The 15,240-nt window shown below is 49.1% G+C and overlaps 8 non-coding genes across 8 annotated transcripts; all 8 read left to right on the forward strand.

Moving 5' to 3' along the window:
- The first annotated feature begins 1,052 nt into the window (after window positions 1-1,052).
- On the forward strand, window positions 1,053-1,172 carry trnal-caa (transfer RNA leucine (anticodon CAA)). The gene is made up of 2 exons: window positions 1,053-1,090; window positions 1,127-1,172. It is a non-coding gene; the product is annotated as a tRNA-Leu (tRNA).
- Window positions 1,173-2,985: 1,813 nt separating this feature from the next.
- On the forward strand, window positions 2,986-3,105 carry trnal-caa (transfer RNA leucine (anticodon CAA)). The gene is made up of 2 exons: window positions 2,986-3,023; window positions 3,060-3,105. It is a non-coding gene; the product is annotated as a tRNA-Leu (tRNA).
- Window positions 3,106-4,912: 1,807 nt separating this feature from the next.
- On the forward strand, window positions 4,913-5,032 carry trnal-caa (transfer RNA leucine (anticodon CAA)). Its single transcript has 2 exons — window positions 4,913-4,950; window positions 4,987-5,032. It is a non-coding gene; the product is annotated as a tRNA-Leu (tRNA).
- A 1,813-nt stretch (window positions 5,033-6,845) lies between these two features.
- On the forward strand, window positions 6,846-6,965 carry trnal-caa (transfer RNA leucine (anticodon CAA)). Its single transcript has 2 exons — window positions 6,846-6,883; window positions 6,920-6,965. It is a non-coding gene; the product is annotated as a tRNA-Leu (tRNA).
- Window positions 6,966-8,784: 1,819 nt separating this feature from the next.
- trnal-caa (transfer RNA leucine (anticodon CAA)) lies at window positions 8,785-8,904 on the forward strand. Its single transcript has 2 exons — window positions 8,785-8,822; window positions 8,859-8,904. It is a non-coding gene; the product is annotated as a tRNA-Leu (tRNA).
- A 1,813-nt stretch (window positions 8,905-10,717) lies between these two features.
- trnal-caa (transfer RNA leucine (anticodon CAA)) lies at window positions 10,718-10,837 on the forward strand. Its single transcript has 2 exons — window positions 10,718-10,755; window positions 10,792-10,837. It is a non-coding gene; the product is annotated as a tRNA-Leu (tRNA).
- A 1,813-nt stretch (window positions 10,838-12,650) lies between these two features.
- trnal-caa (transfer RNA leucine (anticodon CAA)) lies at window positions 12,651-12,770 on the forward strand. Its single transcript has 2 exons — window positions 12,651-12,688; window positions 12,725-12,770. It is a non-coding gene; the product is annotated as a tRNA-Leu (tRNA).
- A 1,819-nt stretch (window positions 12,771-14,589) lies between these two features.
- Window positions 14,590-14,709, forward strand: trnal-caa (transfer RNA leucine (anticodon CAA)). Its single transcript has 2 exons — window positions 14,590-14,627; window positions 14,664-14,709. It is a non-coding gene; the product is annotated as a tRNA-Leu (tRNA).
- The last annotated feature ends 531 nt before the right edge of the window (window positions 14,710-15,240 follow it).

The following is a 15,240-nucleotide window of genomic DNA, read 5'->3' on the forward strand; positions in this document are numbered from 1 at the left end:
GTGTGTGTGTGAGATTGTGTGTGCCTGTGGGCGTGTGTGTGAGAGAGAGAGTGTGTGTTTGTGTGAAGGAGAGAGAGTGTGTATGTTAGCGTGTGTGTGTGTGAGAGAGAGTGCATGTGTGTGTGTGAGCGCAAGAGAGGCAGCGTGTACGTGTGTGTGTTTGTGTGTGTGAGAGTGAGAGAATGTGTGTGAGTATGTGTCTGAGAGTGTGTGTTTGTGTCTGTCTGTGTGTGTGTGAGTGAGAGTATGTATGTGTATATGTGTGTTTGAGAGAGAGAGGGTGTGAGTGTGTATATGAGTGTGTGGGCATGTGTGTGTGTGAGAAACAGAGAGGGAGAATTTGTAGGTGTGTTTGAGAGAGACAGAGTGTGTATGTGTGTGAGAGAGACAGAGTGTGCGTGTGTGTGTGTAAGAGAGAGTGTGCATGTGTCTTTGTGTGTGAGAGAGTGAAAGAATGTGTGTGTGTGAGAGAGAGTGTGTTTGAGAGAGAGAGAATGTGTGTGCGAGAGAGAGAGAATGTGTGTGTGTATGTGCGTGTATGTGTGTGTGTGAGTGAGAGTGGGTGCGTGTGAGAGAGAGAGAATTTGTATGTGTATGTCTGCAAGAGTGTGTTTGCGTGTGTCTGAGAGAGAGAGAGGAAGAATTTGTTGGTGTGTGTGAGAAAGAGTGTGTGTGTGAGATAGTGTGTGTGTGAGAGAGTGCGTGTGTCTGTGTGTGTGTAAGAGGGAGAAGTGTGTGTGTGTGAGTGAGAGTGTGTGTGTGAGAGAGACAGAGAAAGGGAGAATTTGTGTGTATGAGAGGGAGAGAGTGTGTTTGTGCGTGCATGTGAGAGAGAGAGTGTGTGTGTGAGAGACAGATAGAGAGTGTGTGTGCGTGTGCATGTGAGAGAGAGTGTGTGTGTGCGAGAGTGAGACTGTGTATGAGGGATTGTTGCTGAGTGTGAATGCAAGGGAGCTGCAGAAATGCGGAATTGCATTTTGTGTCTGCACAAGAGCAAGGTGACTAATTGTACAGAGTGAGAAAGACATCTGGAAAGGCACCTGCAGCAGCTTGTCAGGATGGCCGAGTGGTCTAAGGCGCCAGACTCAAGGAGTGTTAGTCCTTGCTCTGCATCTGGGCTTGTGAATTCTGGTCCCTTTCTAGGGGCGTGGGTTCAAATCCCACTCCTGACATTCTCCCCTTTTCCCCAAACAAACCTTCCCACACCCACACACTGCCCCCACATTTCACAGCTTCTTGGAGAGGAGTCGCTCCCCCTTCACAAAGATGGAAGAGTCCAACCTGTCACTTTCAAAGATAAGGCTGAGGCTTTTACAACAATCTTCAGCCGCAAGTGCCCACCGGATGATCTTACTCAGTCTCCCCCTGTGCTCCCCACCATCACAGACACCATTCTTCCAACAATTCCATTCACTCCGTGTCAGATCAAGAGACACTGGACACTGCAAAGGCTCTGTGCTCTGGCACTGCTCCTGAAGGCTGCTGCTCCACAACATGCCCTTCCTCCAGCCAAGTTCTCCCAGGACAGTGACAACACTGGGATCGACCTGGCCATGTGGGAAATTATCCAGGTATGTCCTGGACATAAAAAGCAGGACAAATCCAACTCAGCCAATTCCTCTCCCATCCATCTGTTCCCAATCCTCGGTAAAGTGATGGAAGGGCTCACCAACAGTGCTATCAAGCAGCACCTGCTCAGTGACACCCAGTTTGGCTTCCCCCAGGGTCACTCAGCTCCTGACCTGATTGTGTTTGTGTTTGTGTGTGAGAGAGAGAGATTGTGTGTGTGTGTGTGTGTGAGAGATAAAGATTGTGTGTGTGCCTGTGAGTGTGTGTGTGTTTGTGTGTGTGTGTGAAGGAGAGAGCGTGTGTGTGTTAGCATGTGTTTGTGTGCGTGTGAGAGAGAGTGTGTGTGTGTGTGAGAGAGAGAGGTGTGTGTGTGTGAGATTGTGTGTGCCTGTGGGCGTGTGTGTGAGAGAGAGAGTGTGTGTTTGTGTGAAGGAGAGAGAGTGTGTATGTTAGCGTGTGTGTGTGTGAGAGAGAGCGCATGTGTGTGTGTGAGCGCAAGAGAGGCAGCGTGTACGTGTGTGTGTTTGTGTGTGTGAGAGTGAGAGAATGTGTGTGAGTATGTGTCTGAGAGTGTGTGTTTGTGTCTGTCTGTGTGTGTGTGAGTGAGAGTATGTATGTGTATATGTGTGTTTGAGAGAGAGAGGGTGTGAGTGTGTATATGAGTGTGTGGGCATGTGTGTGTGTGAGAAACAGAGAGGGAGAATTTGTAGGTGTGTTTGAGAGAGACAGAGTGTGTATGTGTGTGAGAGAGACAGAGTGTGCGTGTGTGTGTGTAAGAGAGAGTGTGCATGTGTCTTTGTGTGTGAGAGAGTGAAAGAATGTGTGTGTGTGAGAGAGAGTGTGTTTGAGAGAGAGAGAATGTGTGTGCGAGAGAGAGAGAATGTGTGTGTGTATGTGCGTGTATGTGTGTGTGTGAGTGAGAGTGGGTGCGTGTGAGAGAGAGAGAATTTGTATGTGTATGTCTGCAAGAGTGTGTTTGCGTGTGTCTGAGAGAGAGAGAGGAAGAATTTGTTGGTGTGTGAGAGAAAGAGTGTGTGTGTGAGATAGTGTGTGTGTGAGAGAGTGCGTGTGTCTGTGTGTGTGTAAGAGGGAGAAGTGTGTGTGTGTGAGTGAGAGTGTGTGTGTGAGAGAGACAGAGAAAGGGAGAATTTGTGTGTATGAGAGGGAGAGAGTGTGTTTGTGCGTGCATGTGAGAGAGAGAGTGTGTGTGTGAGAGACAGATAGAGAGTGTGTGTGCGTGTGCATGTGAGAGAGAGTGTGTGTGTGCGAGAGTGAGACTGTGTATGAGGGATTGTTGCTGAGTGTGAATGCAAGGGAGCTGCAGAAATGCGGAATTGCATTTTGTGTCTGCACAAGAGCAAGGTGACTAATTGTACAGAGTGAGAAAGACATCTGGAAAGGCATCTGCAGCAGCTTGTCAGGATGGCCGAGTGGTCTAAGGCGCCAGACTCAAGGAGTGTTAGTCCTTGCTCTGCATCTGGGCTTGTGAATTCTGGTCCCTTTCTAGGGGTGTGGGTTCAAATCCCACTCCTGACATTCTTCCCTTTTCCCCAAACAAACCTTCCCACACCCACACACTGCCCCCACATTTCACAGCTTCTTGGAGAGGAGTCGCTCCCCCTTCACAAAGATGGAAGAGTCCAACCTGTCACTTTCAAAGATAAGGCTGAGGCTTTTACAACAATCTTCAGCCGCAAGTGCCCACCGGATGATCTTACTCAGTCTCCCCCTGTGCTCGACACCATTCTTCCAACAATTCCATTCACTCCATGTCAGATCAAGAGACACTGGACACTGCAAAGGCTCTGTGCTCTGGCACTGATCCTGAAGGCTGCTACTCCACAACATGCCCTTCCTCCAGCCAAGTTCTCCCAGGACAGTTACAACACTGGGATCGACCTGGCCATGTGGGAAATTATCCAGGTATGTCCTGGACATAAAAAGCAGGACAAATCCAACTCAACCAATTCCTCTCCCATCCATCTGTTCCCAATCCTCGGTAAAGTGATGGAAGGGCTCACCAACAGGGCTATCAAGCAGCACCTGCTCAGTGACACCCAGGTTGGCTTCCCCCAGGGTCACTCAGCTCCTGACCTGATTGTGTTTGTGTGTGTGTGTGTGAGAGAGAGAGAGATTGTGTGTGTGTGTGTGTGTGTGTGAGAGATAAAGATTGTGTGTGTGCCTGTGAGTGTGTGTGTGTTTGTGTGTGTGTGTGAAGGAGAGAGCGTGTGTGTGTTAGCATGTGTTTGTGTGCGTGTGAGAGAGAGTGTGTGTGTGTGTGAGAGAGAGAGGTGTGTGTGTGTGAGATTGTGTGTGCCTGTGGGCGTGTGTGTGAGAGAGAGAGTGTGTGTTTGTGTGAAGGAGAGAGAGTGTGTATGTTAGCGTGTGTGTGTGTGAGAGAGAGTGCATGTGTGTGTGTGAGCGCAAGAGAGGCAGCGTGTACGTGTGTGTGTTTGTGTGTGTGAGAGTGAGAGAATGTGTGTGAGTATGTGTCTGAGAGTGTGTGTTTGTGTCTGTCTGTGTGTGTGTGAGAGAGAGTATGTATGTGTATATGTGTGTTTGAGAGAGAGAGGGTGTGAGTGTGTATATGAGTGTGTGGGCATGTGTGTGTGTGAGAAACAGAGAGGGAGAATTTGTAGGTGTGTTTGAGAGAGACAGAGTGTGTATGTGTGTGAGAGAGACAGAGTGTGCGTGTGTGTGTGTAAGAGAGAGTGTGCATGTGTCTTTGTGTGTGAGAGAGTGAAAGAATGTGTGTGTGTGAGAGAGAGTGTGTTTGAGAGAGAGAGAATGTGTGTGCGAGAGAGAGAGAATGTGTGTGTGTATGTGCGTGTATGTGTGTGTGTGAGTGAGAGTGGGTGCGTGTGAGAGAGAGAATTTGTATGTGTATGTCTGCAAGAGTGTGTTTGCGTGTGTCTGAGAGAGAGAGAGGAAGAATTTGTTGGTGTGTGTGAGAAAGAGTGTGTGTGTGAGATAGTGTGTGTGTGAGAGAGTGCGTGTGTCTGTGTGTGTGTAAGAGGGAGAAGTGTGTGTGTGTGAGTGAGAGTGTGTGTGTGAGAGAGACAGAGAAAGGGAGAATTTGTGTGTATGAGAGGGAGAGAGTGTGTTTGTGCGTGCATGTGAGAGAGAGAGTGTGTGTGTGAGAGACAGATAGAGAGTGTGTGTGCGTGTGCATGTGAGAGAGAGTGTGTGTGTGCGAGAGTGAGACTGTGTATGAGGGATTGTTGCTGAGTGTGAATGCAAGGGAGCTGCAGAAATGCGGAATTGCATTTTGTGTCTGCACAAGAGCAAGGTGACTAATTGTACAGAGTGAGAAAGACATCTGGAAAGGCATCTGCAGTAGCTTGTCAGGATGGCCGAGTGGTCTAAGGCGCCAGACTCAAGGAGTGTTAGTCCTTGCTCTGCATCTGGGCTTGTGAATTCTGGTCCCTTTCTAGGGGCGTGGGTTCAAATCCCACTCCTGACATTCTTCCCTTTTCCCCAAACAAACCTTCCCACACCCACACACTGCCCCCACATTTCACAGCTTCTTGGAGAGGAGTCGCTCCCCCTTCACAAAGATGGAAGAGTCCAACCTGTCACTATCAAAGATAAGGCTGAGGCTTTTACAACAATCTTCAGCCGCAAGTGCCCACCGGATGATCTTACTCAGTCTCCCCCTGTGCTCCCCACCATCACAGACACCATTCTTCCAACAATTCCATTCACTCCGTGTCAGATCAAGAGACACTGGACACTGCAAAGGCTCTGTGCTCTGGCACTGCTCCTGAAGGCTGCTGCTCCACAACATGCCCTTCCTCCAGCCAAGTTCTACCAGGACAGTGACAACACTGGGATCGACCTGGCCATGTGGGAAATTATCCAGGTATGTCCTGGACATAAAAAGCAGGACAAATCCAACTCAGCCAATTCCTCTCCCATCCATCTGTTCCCAATCCTCGGTAAAGTGATGGAAGGGCTCACCAACAGTGCTATCAAGCAGCACCTGCTCAGTGACACCCAGTTTGGCTTCCCCCAGGGTCACTCAGCTCCTGACCTGATTGTGTTTGTGTGTGTGTGTGAGAAAGAGAGATTGTGTGTGTGTGTGTGTGTGAGAGATAAAGATTGTGTGTGTGCCTGTGAGTGTGTGTGTGTTTGTGTGTGTGTGTGAAGGAGAGAGCGTGTGTGTGTTAGCATGTGTTTGTGTGCGTGTGAGAGAGAGTGTGTGTGTGTGTGAGAGAGAGAGGTGTGTGTGTGTGAGATTGTGTGTGCCTGTGGGCGTGTGTGTGAGAGAGAGAGTGTGTGTTTGTGTGAAGGAGAGAGAGTGTGTATGTTAGCGTGTGTGTGTGTGAGAGAGAGTGCATGTGTGTGTGTGAGCGCAAGAGAGGCAGCGTGTACGTGTGTGTGTTTGTGTGTGTGAGAGTGAGAGAATGTGTGTGAGTATGTGTCTGAGAGTGTGTGTTTGTGTCTGTCTGTGTGTGTGTGAGTGAGAGTATGTATGTGTATATGTGTGTTTGAGAGAGAGAGGGTGTGAGTGTGTATATGAGTGTGTGGGCATGTGTGTGTGTGAGAAACAGAGAGGGAGAATTTGTAGGTGTGTTTGAGAGAGACAGAGTGTGTATGTGTGTGAGAGAGACAGAGTGTGCGTGTGTGTGTGTAAGAGAGAGTGTGCATGTGTCTTTGTGTGTGAGAGAGTGAAAGAATGTGTGTGTGTGAGAGAGAGTGTGTTTGAGAGAGAGAGAATGTGTGTGCGAGAGAGAGAGAATGTGTGTGTGTATGTGCGTGTATGTGTGTGTGTGAGTGAGAGTGGGTGCGTGTGAGAGAGAGAGAATTTGTATGTGTATGTCTGCAAGAGTGTGTTTGCGTGTGTCTGAGAGAGAGAGAGGAAGAATTTGTTGGTGTGTGTGAGAAAGAGTGTGTGTGTGAGATAGTGTGTGTGTGAGAGAGTGCGTGTGTCTGTGTGTGTGTAAGAGGGAGAAGTGTGTGTGTGTGAGTGAGAGTGTGTGTGTGAGAGAGACAGAGAAAGGGAGAATTTGTGTGTATGAGAGGGAGAGAGTGTGTTTGTGCGTGCATGTGAGAGAGAGAGTGTGTGTGTGAGAGACAGATAGAGAGTGTGTGTGCGTGTGCATGTGAGAGAGAGTGTGTGTGTGCGAGAGTGAGACTGTGTATGAGGGATTGTTGCTGAGTGTGAATGCAAGGGAGCTGCAGAAATGCGGAATTGCATTTTGTGTCTGCACAAGAGCAAGGTGACTAATTGTACAGAGTTAGAAAGACATCTGGAAAGGCATCTGCAGCAGCTTGTCAGGATGGCCGAGTGGTCTAAGGCGCCAGACTCAAGGAGTGTTAGTCCTTGCTCTGCATCTGGGCTTGTGAATTCTGGTCCCTTTCTAGGGGCGTGGGTTCAAATCCCACTCCTGACATTCTTCCCTTTTCCCCAAACAAACCTTCCCACACCCACACACTGCCCCCACATTTCACAGCTTCTTGGAGAGGAGTCGCTCCCCCTTCACAAAGATGGAAGAGTCCAACCTGTCACTTTCAAAGATAAGGCTGAGGCTTTTACAACAATCTTCAGCCGCAAGTGCCCACCGGATGATCTTACTCAGTCTCCCCCTGTGCTCCCCACCATCACAGACACCATTCTTCCAACAATTCCATTCACTCCGTGTCAGATCAAGAGACACTGGACACTGCAAAGGCTCTGTGCTCTGGCACTGATCCTGAAGGCTGCTACTCCACAACATGCCCTTCCTCCAGCCAAGTTCTCCCAGGACAGTTACAACACTGGGATCGACCTGGCCATGTGGGAAATTATCCAGGTATGTCCTGGACATAAAAAGCAGGACAAATCCAACTCAGCCAATTCCTCTCCCATCCATCTGTTCCCAATCCTCGGTAAAGTGATGGAAGGGCTCACCAACAGGGCTATCAAGCAGCACCTGCTCAGTGACACCCAGGTTGGCTTCCCCCAGGGTCACTCAGCTCCTGACCTGATTGTGTTTGTGTGTGTGTGTGTGAGAGAGAGAGAGATTGTGTGTGTGTGTGTGTGTGTGAGAGATAAAGATTGTGTGTGTGCCTGTGAGTGTGTGTGTGTTTGTGTGTGTGTGTGAAGGAGAGAGCGTGTGTGTGTTAGCATGTGTTTGTGTGCGTGTGAGAGAGAGTGTGTGTGTGTGTGAGAGAGAGAGGTGTGTGTGTGTGAGATTGTGTGTGCCTGTGGGCGTGTGTGTGAGAGAGAGAGTGTGTGTTTGTGTGAAGGAGAGAGAGTGTGTATGTTAGCGTGTGTGTGTGTGAGAGAGAGTGCATGTGTGTGTGTGAGCGCAAGAGAGGCAGCGTGTACGTGTGTGTGTTTTTGTGTGTGAGAGTGAGAGAATGTGTGTGAGTATGTGTCTGAGAGTGTGTGTTTGTGTCTGTCTGTGTGTGTGTGAGAGAGAGTATGTATGTGTATATGTGTGTTTGAGAGAGAGAGGGTGTGAGTGTGTATATGAGTGTGTGGGCATGTGTGTGTGTGAGAAACAGAGAGGGAGAATTTGTAGGTGTGTTTGAGAGAGACAGAGTGTGTATGTGTGTGAGAGAGACAGAGTGTGCGTGTGTGTGTGTAAGAGAGAGTGTGCATGTGTCTTTGTGTGTGAGAGAGTGAAAGAATGTGTGTGTGTGAGAGAGAGTGTGTTTGAGAGAGAGAGAATGTGTGTGCGAGAGAGAGAGAATGTGTGTGTGTATGTGCGTGTATGTGTGTGTGTGAGTGAGAGTGGGTGCGTGTGAGAGAGAGAGAATTTGTATGTGTATGTCTGCAAGAGTGTGTTTGCGTGTGTCTGAGAGAGAGAGAGGAAGAATTTGTTGGTGTGTGTGAGAAAGAGTGTGTGTGTGAGATAGTGTGTGTGTGAGAGAGTGCGTGTGTCTGTGTGTGTGTAAGAGGGAGAAGTGTGTGTGTGTGAGTGAGAGTGTGTGTGTGAGAGAGACAGAGAAAGGGAGAATTTGTGTGTATGAGAGGGAGAGAGTGTGTTTGTGCGTGCATGTGAGAGAGAGAGTGTGTGTGTGAGAGACAGATAGAGAGTGTGTGTGCGTGTGCATGTGAGAGAGAGTGTGTGTGTGCGAGAGTGAGACTGTGTATGAGGGATTGTTGCTGAGTGTGAATGCAAGGGAGCTGCAGAAATGCGGAATTGCATTTTGTGTCTGCACAAGAGCAAGGTGACTAATTGTACAGAGTGAGAAAGACATCTGGAAAGGCATCGGCAGTAGCTTGTCAGGATGGCCGAGTGGTCTAAGGCGCCAGACTCAAGGAGTGTTAGTTCTTGCTCTGCATCTGGGCTTGTGAATTCTGGTCCCTTTCTAGGGGCGTGGGTTCAAATCCCACTCCTGACATTCTTCCCTTTTCCCCAAACAAACCTTCCCACACCCACACACTGCCCCCACATTTCACAGCTTCTTGGAGAGGAGTCGCTCCCCCTTCACAAAGATGGAAGAGTCCAACCTGTCACTATCAAAGATAAGGCTGAGGCTTTTACAACAATCTTCAGCCGCAAGTGCCCACCGGATGATCTTACTCAGTCTCCCCCTGTGCTCCCCACCATCACAGACACCATTCTTCCAACAATTCCATTCACTCCGTGTCAGATCAAGAGACACTGGACACTGCAAAGGCTCTGTGCTCTGGCACTGCTCCTGAAGGCTGCTGCTCCACAACATGCCCTTCCTCCAGCCAAGTTCTACCAGGACAGTGACAACACTGGGATCGACCTGGCCATGTGGGAAATTATCCAGGTATGTCCTGGACATAAAAAGCAGGACAAATCCAACTCAGCCAATTCCTCTCCCATCCATCTGTTCCCAATCCTCGGTAAAGTGATGGAAGGGCTCACCAACAGTGCTATCAAGCAGCACCTGCTCAGTGACACCCAGTTTGGCTTCCCCCAGGGTCACTCAGCTCCTGACCTGATTGTGTTTGTGTGTGTGTGTGAGAAAGAGAGATTGTGTGTGTGTGTGTGTGTGAGAGATAAAGATTGTGTGTGTGCCTGTGAGTGTGTGTGTGTTTGTGTGTGTGTGTGAAGGAGAGAGCGTGTGTGTGTTAGCATGTGTTTGTGTGCGTGTGAGAGAGAGTGTGTGTGTGTGTGAGAGAGAGAGGTGTGTGTGTGTGAGATTGTGTGTGCCTGTGGGCGTGTGTGTGAGAGAGAGAGTGTGTGTTTGTGTGAAGGAGAGAGAGTGTGTATGTTAGCGTGTGTGTGTGTGAGAGAGAGTGCATGTGTGTGTGTGAGCGCAAGAGAGGCAGCGTGTACGTGTGTGTGTTTGTGTGTGTGAGAGTGAGAGAATGTGTGTGAGTATGTGTCTGAGAGTGTGTGTTTGTGTCTGTCTGTGTGTGTGTGAGTGAGAGTATGTATGTGTATATGTGTGTTTGAGAGAGAGAGGGTGTGAGTGTGTATATGAGTGTGTGGGCATGTGTGTGTGTGAGAAACAGAGAGGGAGAATTTGTAGGTGTGTTTGAGAGAGACAGAGTGTGTATGTGTGTGAGAGAGACAGAGTGTGCGTGTGTGTGTGTAAGAGAGAGTGTGCATGTGTCTTTGTGTGTGAGAGAGTGAAAGAATGTGTGTGTGTGAGAGAGAGTGTGTTTGAGAGAGAGAGAATGTGTGTGCGAGAGAGAGAGAATGTGTGTGTGTATGTGCGTGTATGTGTGTGTGTGAGTGAGAGTGGGTGCGTGTGAGAGAGAGAGAATTTGTATGTGTATGTCTGCAAGAGTGTGTTTGCGTGTGTCTGAGAGAGAGAGAGGAAGAATTTGTTGGTGTGTGTGAGAAAGAGTGTGTGTGTGAGATAGTGTGTGTGTGAGAGAGTGCGTGTGTCTGTGTGTGTGTAAGAGGGAGAAGTGTGTGTGTGTGAGTGAGAGTGTGTGTGTGAGAGAGACAGAGAAAGGGAGAATTTGTGTGTATGAGAGGGAGAGAGTGTGTTTGTGCGTGCATGTGAGAGAGAGAGTGTGTGTGTGAGAGACAGATAGAGAGTGTGTGTGCGTGTGCATGTGAGAGAGAGTGTGTGTGTGCGAGAGTGAGACTGTGTATGAGGGATTGTTGCTGAGTGTGAATGCAAGGGAGCTGCAGAAATGCGGAATTGCATTTTGTGTCTGCACAAGAGCAAGGTGACTAATTGTACAGAGTGAGAAAGACATCTGGAAAGGCATCTGCAGTAGCTTGTCAGGATGGCCGAGTGGTCTAAGGCGCCAGACTCAAGGAGTGTTAGTCCTTGCTCTGCATCTGGGCTTGTGAATTCTGGTCCCTTTCTAGGGGCGTGGGTTCAAATCCCACTCCTGACATTCTTCCCTTTTCCCCAAACAAACCTTCCCACACCCACACACTGCCCCCACATTTCACAGCTTCTTGGAGAGGAGTCGCTCCCCCTTCACAAAGATGGAAGAGTCCAACCTGTCACTATCAAAGATAAGGCTGAGGCTTTTACAACAATCTTCAGCCGCAAGTGCCCACCGGATGATCTTACTCAGTCTCCCCCTGTGCTCCCCACCATCACAGACACCATTCTTCCAACAATTCCATTCACTCCGTGTCAGATCAAGAGACACTGGACACTGCAAAGGCTCTGTGCTCTGGCACTGCTCCTGAAGGCTGCTGCTCCACAACATGCCCTTCCTCCAGCCAAGTTCTACCAGGACAGTGACAACACTGGGATCGACCTGGCCATGTGGGAAATTATCCAGGTATGTCCTGGACATAAAAAGCAGGACAAATCCAACTCAGCCAATTCCTCTCCCATCCATCTGTTCCCAATCCTCGGTAAAGTGATGGAAGGGCTCACCAACAGTGCTATCAAGCAGCACCTGCTCAGTGACACCCAGTTTGGCTTCCCCCAGGGTCACTCAGCTCCTGACCTGATTGTGTTTGTGTGTGTGTGTGAGAAAGAGAGATTGTGTGTGTGTGTGTGTGTGAGAGATAAAGATTGTGTGTGTGCCTGTGAGTGTGTGTGTGTTTGTGTGTGTGTGTGAAGGAGAGAGCGTGTGTGTGTTAGCATGTGTTTGTGTGCGTGTGAGAGAGAGTGTGTGTGTGTGTGAGAGAGAGAGGTGTGTGTGTGTGAGATTGTGTGTGCCTGTGGGCGTGTGTGTGAGAGAGAGAGTGTGTGTTTGTGTGAAGGAGAGAGAGTGTGTATGTTAGCGTGTGTGTGTGTGAGAGAGAGTGCATGTGTGTGTGTGAGCGCAAGAGAGGCAGCGTGTACGTGTGTGTGTTTGTGTGTGTGAGAGTGAGAGAATGTGTGTGAGTATGTGTCTGAGAGTGTGTGTTTGTGTCTGTCTGTGTGTGTGTGAGTGAGAGTATGTATGTGTATATGTGTGTTTGAGAGAGAGAGGGTGTGAGTGTGTATATGAGTGTGTGGGCATGTGTGTGTGTGAGAAACAGAGAGGGAGAATTTGTAGGTGTGTTTGAGAGAGACAGAGTGTGTATGTGTGTGAGAGAGACAGAGTGTGCGTGTGTGTGTGTAAGAGAGAGTGTGCATGTGTCTTTGTGTGTGAGAGAGTGAAAGAATGTGTGTGTGTGAGAGAGAGTGTGTTTGAGAGAGAGAGAATGTGTGTGCGAGAGAGAGAGAATGTGTGTGTGTATGTGCGTGTATGTGTGTGTGTGAGTGAGAGTGGGTGCGTGTGAGAGAGAGAGAATTTGTATGTGTATGTCTGCAAGAGTGTGTTTGCGTGTGTCTGAGAGAGAGAGAGGAAGAATTTGTTGGTGTGTGTGAGAAAGAGTGTGTGTGTGAGATAGTGTGTGTGTGAGAGAGTGCGTGTGTCTGTGTGTGTGTAAGAGGGAGAAGTGTGTGTGTGTGAGTGAGAGTGTGTGTGTGAGAGAGACAGAGAAAGGGAGAATTTGTGTGTATGAGAGGGAGAGAGTGTGTTTGTGCGTGCATGTGAGAGAGAGAGTGTGTGTGTGAGAGACAGATAGAGAGTGTGTGTGCGTGTGCATGTGAGAGAGAGTGTGTGTGTGCGAGAGTGAGACTGTGTATGAGGGATTGTTGCTGAGTGTGAATGCAAGGGAGCTGCAGAAATGCGGAATTGCATTTTGTGTCTGCACAAGAGCAAGGTGACTAATTGTACAGAGTTAGAAAGACATCTGGAAAGGCATCTGCAGCAGCTTGTCAGGATGGCCGAGTGGTCTAAGGCGCCAGACTCAAGGAGTGTTAGTCCTTGCTCTGCATCTGGGCTTGTGAATTCTGGTCCCTTTCTAGGGGCGTGGGTTCAAATCCCACTCCTGACATTCTTCCCTTTTCCCCAAACAAACCTTCCCACACCCACACACTGCCCCCACATTTCACAGCTTCTTGGAGAGGAGTCGCTCCCCCTTCACAAAGATGGAAGAGTCCAACCTGTCACTTTCAAAGATAAGGCTGAGGCTTTTACAACAATCTTCAGCCGCAAGTGCCCACCGGATGATCTTACTCAGTCTCCCCCTGTGCTCCCCACCATCACAGACACCATTCTTCCAACAATTCCATTCACTCCGTGTCAGATCAAGAGACACTGGACACTGCAAAGGCTCTGTGCTCTGGCACTGATCCTGAAGGCTGCTACTCCACAACATGCCCTTCCTCCAGCCAAGTTCTCCCAGGACAGTTACAACACTGGGATCGACCTGGCCATGTGGGAAATTATCCAGGTATGTCCTGGACATAAAAAGCAGGACAAATCCAACTCAGCCAATTCCTCTCCCATCCATCTGTTCCCAATCCTCGGTAAAGTGATGGAAGGGCTCACCAACAGGGCTATCAAGCAGCACCTGCTCAGTGACACCCAGGTTGGCTTCCCCCAGGGTCACTCAGCTCCTGACCTGATTGTGTTTGTGTGTGTGTGTGTGAGAGAGAGAGAGATTGTGTGTGTGTGTGTGTGTGTGAGAGATAAAGATTGTGTGTGTGCCTGTGAGTGTGTGTGTGTTTGTGTGTGTGTGTGAAGGAGAGAGCGTGTGTGTGTTAGCATGTGTTTGTGTGCGTGTGAGAGAGAGTGTGTGTGTGTGTGAGAGAGAGAGGTGTGTGTGTGTGAGATTGTGTGTGCCTGTGGGCGTGTGTGTGAGAGAGAGAGTGTGTGTTTGTGTGAAGGAGAGAGAGTGTGTATGTTAGCGTGTGTGTGTGTGAGAGAGAGTGCATGTGTGTGTGTGAGCGCAAGAGAGGCAGCGTGTACGTGTGTGTGTTTTTGTGTGTGAGAGTGAGAGAATGTGTGTGAGTATGTGTCTGAGAGTGTGTGTTTGTGTCTGTCTGTGTGTGTGTGAGAGAGAGTATGTATGTGTATATGTGTGTTTGAGAGAGAGAGGGTGTGAGTGTGTATATGAGTGTGTGGGCATGTGTGTGTGTGAGAAACAGAGAGGGAGAATTTGTAGGTGTGTTTGAGAGAGACAGAGTGTGTATGTGTGTGAGAGAGACAGAGTGTGCGTGTGTGTGTGTAAGAGAGAGTGTGCATGTGTGTTTGTGTGTGAGAGAGTGAAAGAATGTGTGTGTGTGAGAGAGAGTGTGTTTGAGAGAGAGAGAATGTGTGTGCGAGAGAGAGAGAATGTGTGTGTGTATGTGCGTGTATGTGTGTGTGTGAGTGAGAGTGGGTGCGTGTGAGAGAGAGAGAATTTGTATGTGTATGTCTGCAAGAGTGTGTTTGCGTGTGTCTGAGAGAGAGAGAGGAAGAATTTGTTGGTGTGTGTGAGAAAGAGTGTGTGTGTGAGATAGTGTGTGTGTGAGAGAGTGCGTGTGTCTGTGTGTGTGTAAGAGGGAGAAGTGTGTGTGTGTGAGTGAGAGTGTGTGTGTGAGAGAGACAGAGAAAGGGAGAATTTGTGTGTATGAGAGGGAGAGAGTGTGTTTGTGCGTGCATGTGAGAGAGAGAGTGTGTGTGTGAGAGACAGATAGAGAGTGTGTGTGCGTGTGCATGTGAGAGAGAGTGTGTGTGTGCGAGAGTGAGACTGTGTATGAGGGATTGTTGCTGAGTGTGAATGCAAGGGAGCTGCAGAAATGCGGAATTGCATTTTGTGTCTGCACAAGAGCAAGGTGACTAATTGTACAGAGTGAGAAAGACATCTGGAAAGGCATCTGCAGCAGCTTGTCAGGATGGCCGAGTGGTCTAAGGTGCCAGACTCAAGGAGTGTTAGTCCTTGCTCTGCATCTGGGCTTGTGAATTCTGGTCCCTTTCTAGGGGCGTGGGTTCAAATCCCACTCCTGACATTCTTCCCTTTTCCCCAAACAAACCTTCCCACACCCACACACTGCCCCCACATTTCACAGCTTCTTGGAGAGGAGTCGCTCCCCCTTCACAAAGATGGAAGAGTCCAACCTGTCACTATCAAAGATAAGGCTGAGGCTTTTACAACAATCTTCAGCCGCAAGTGCCCACCGGATGATCTTACTCAGTCTCCCCCTGTGCTCCCCACCATCACAGACACCATTCTTCCAACAATTCCATTCACTCCGTGTCAGATCAAGAGACACTGGACACTGCAAAGGCTCTGTGCTCTGGCACTGCTCCTGAAGGCTGCTGCTCCACAACATGCCCTTCCTCCAGCCAAGTTCTACCAGGACAGTGACAACACTGGGATCGACCTGGCCATGTGGGAAATTATCCAGGTATGTCCTGGACATAAAAAGCAGGACAAATCCAACTCAGCCAATTCCTCTCCCATCCATCTGTTCCCAATCCTCGGTAAAGTGATGGAAGGGCTCACCAACAGTGCTATCAAGCAGCACCTGCTCAGTGAC

Source organism: Chiloscyllium punctatum, chromosome 17 (genome assembly GCF_047496795.1).
Source record: "Chiloscyllium punctatum isolate Juve2018m chromosome 17, sChiPun1.3, whole genome shotgun sequence".
NCBI classification, from domain to species: Eukaryota; Metazoa; Chordata; class Chondrichthyes; order Orectolobiformes; family Hemiscylliidae; genus Chiloscyllium; species Chiloscyllium punctatum.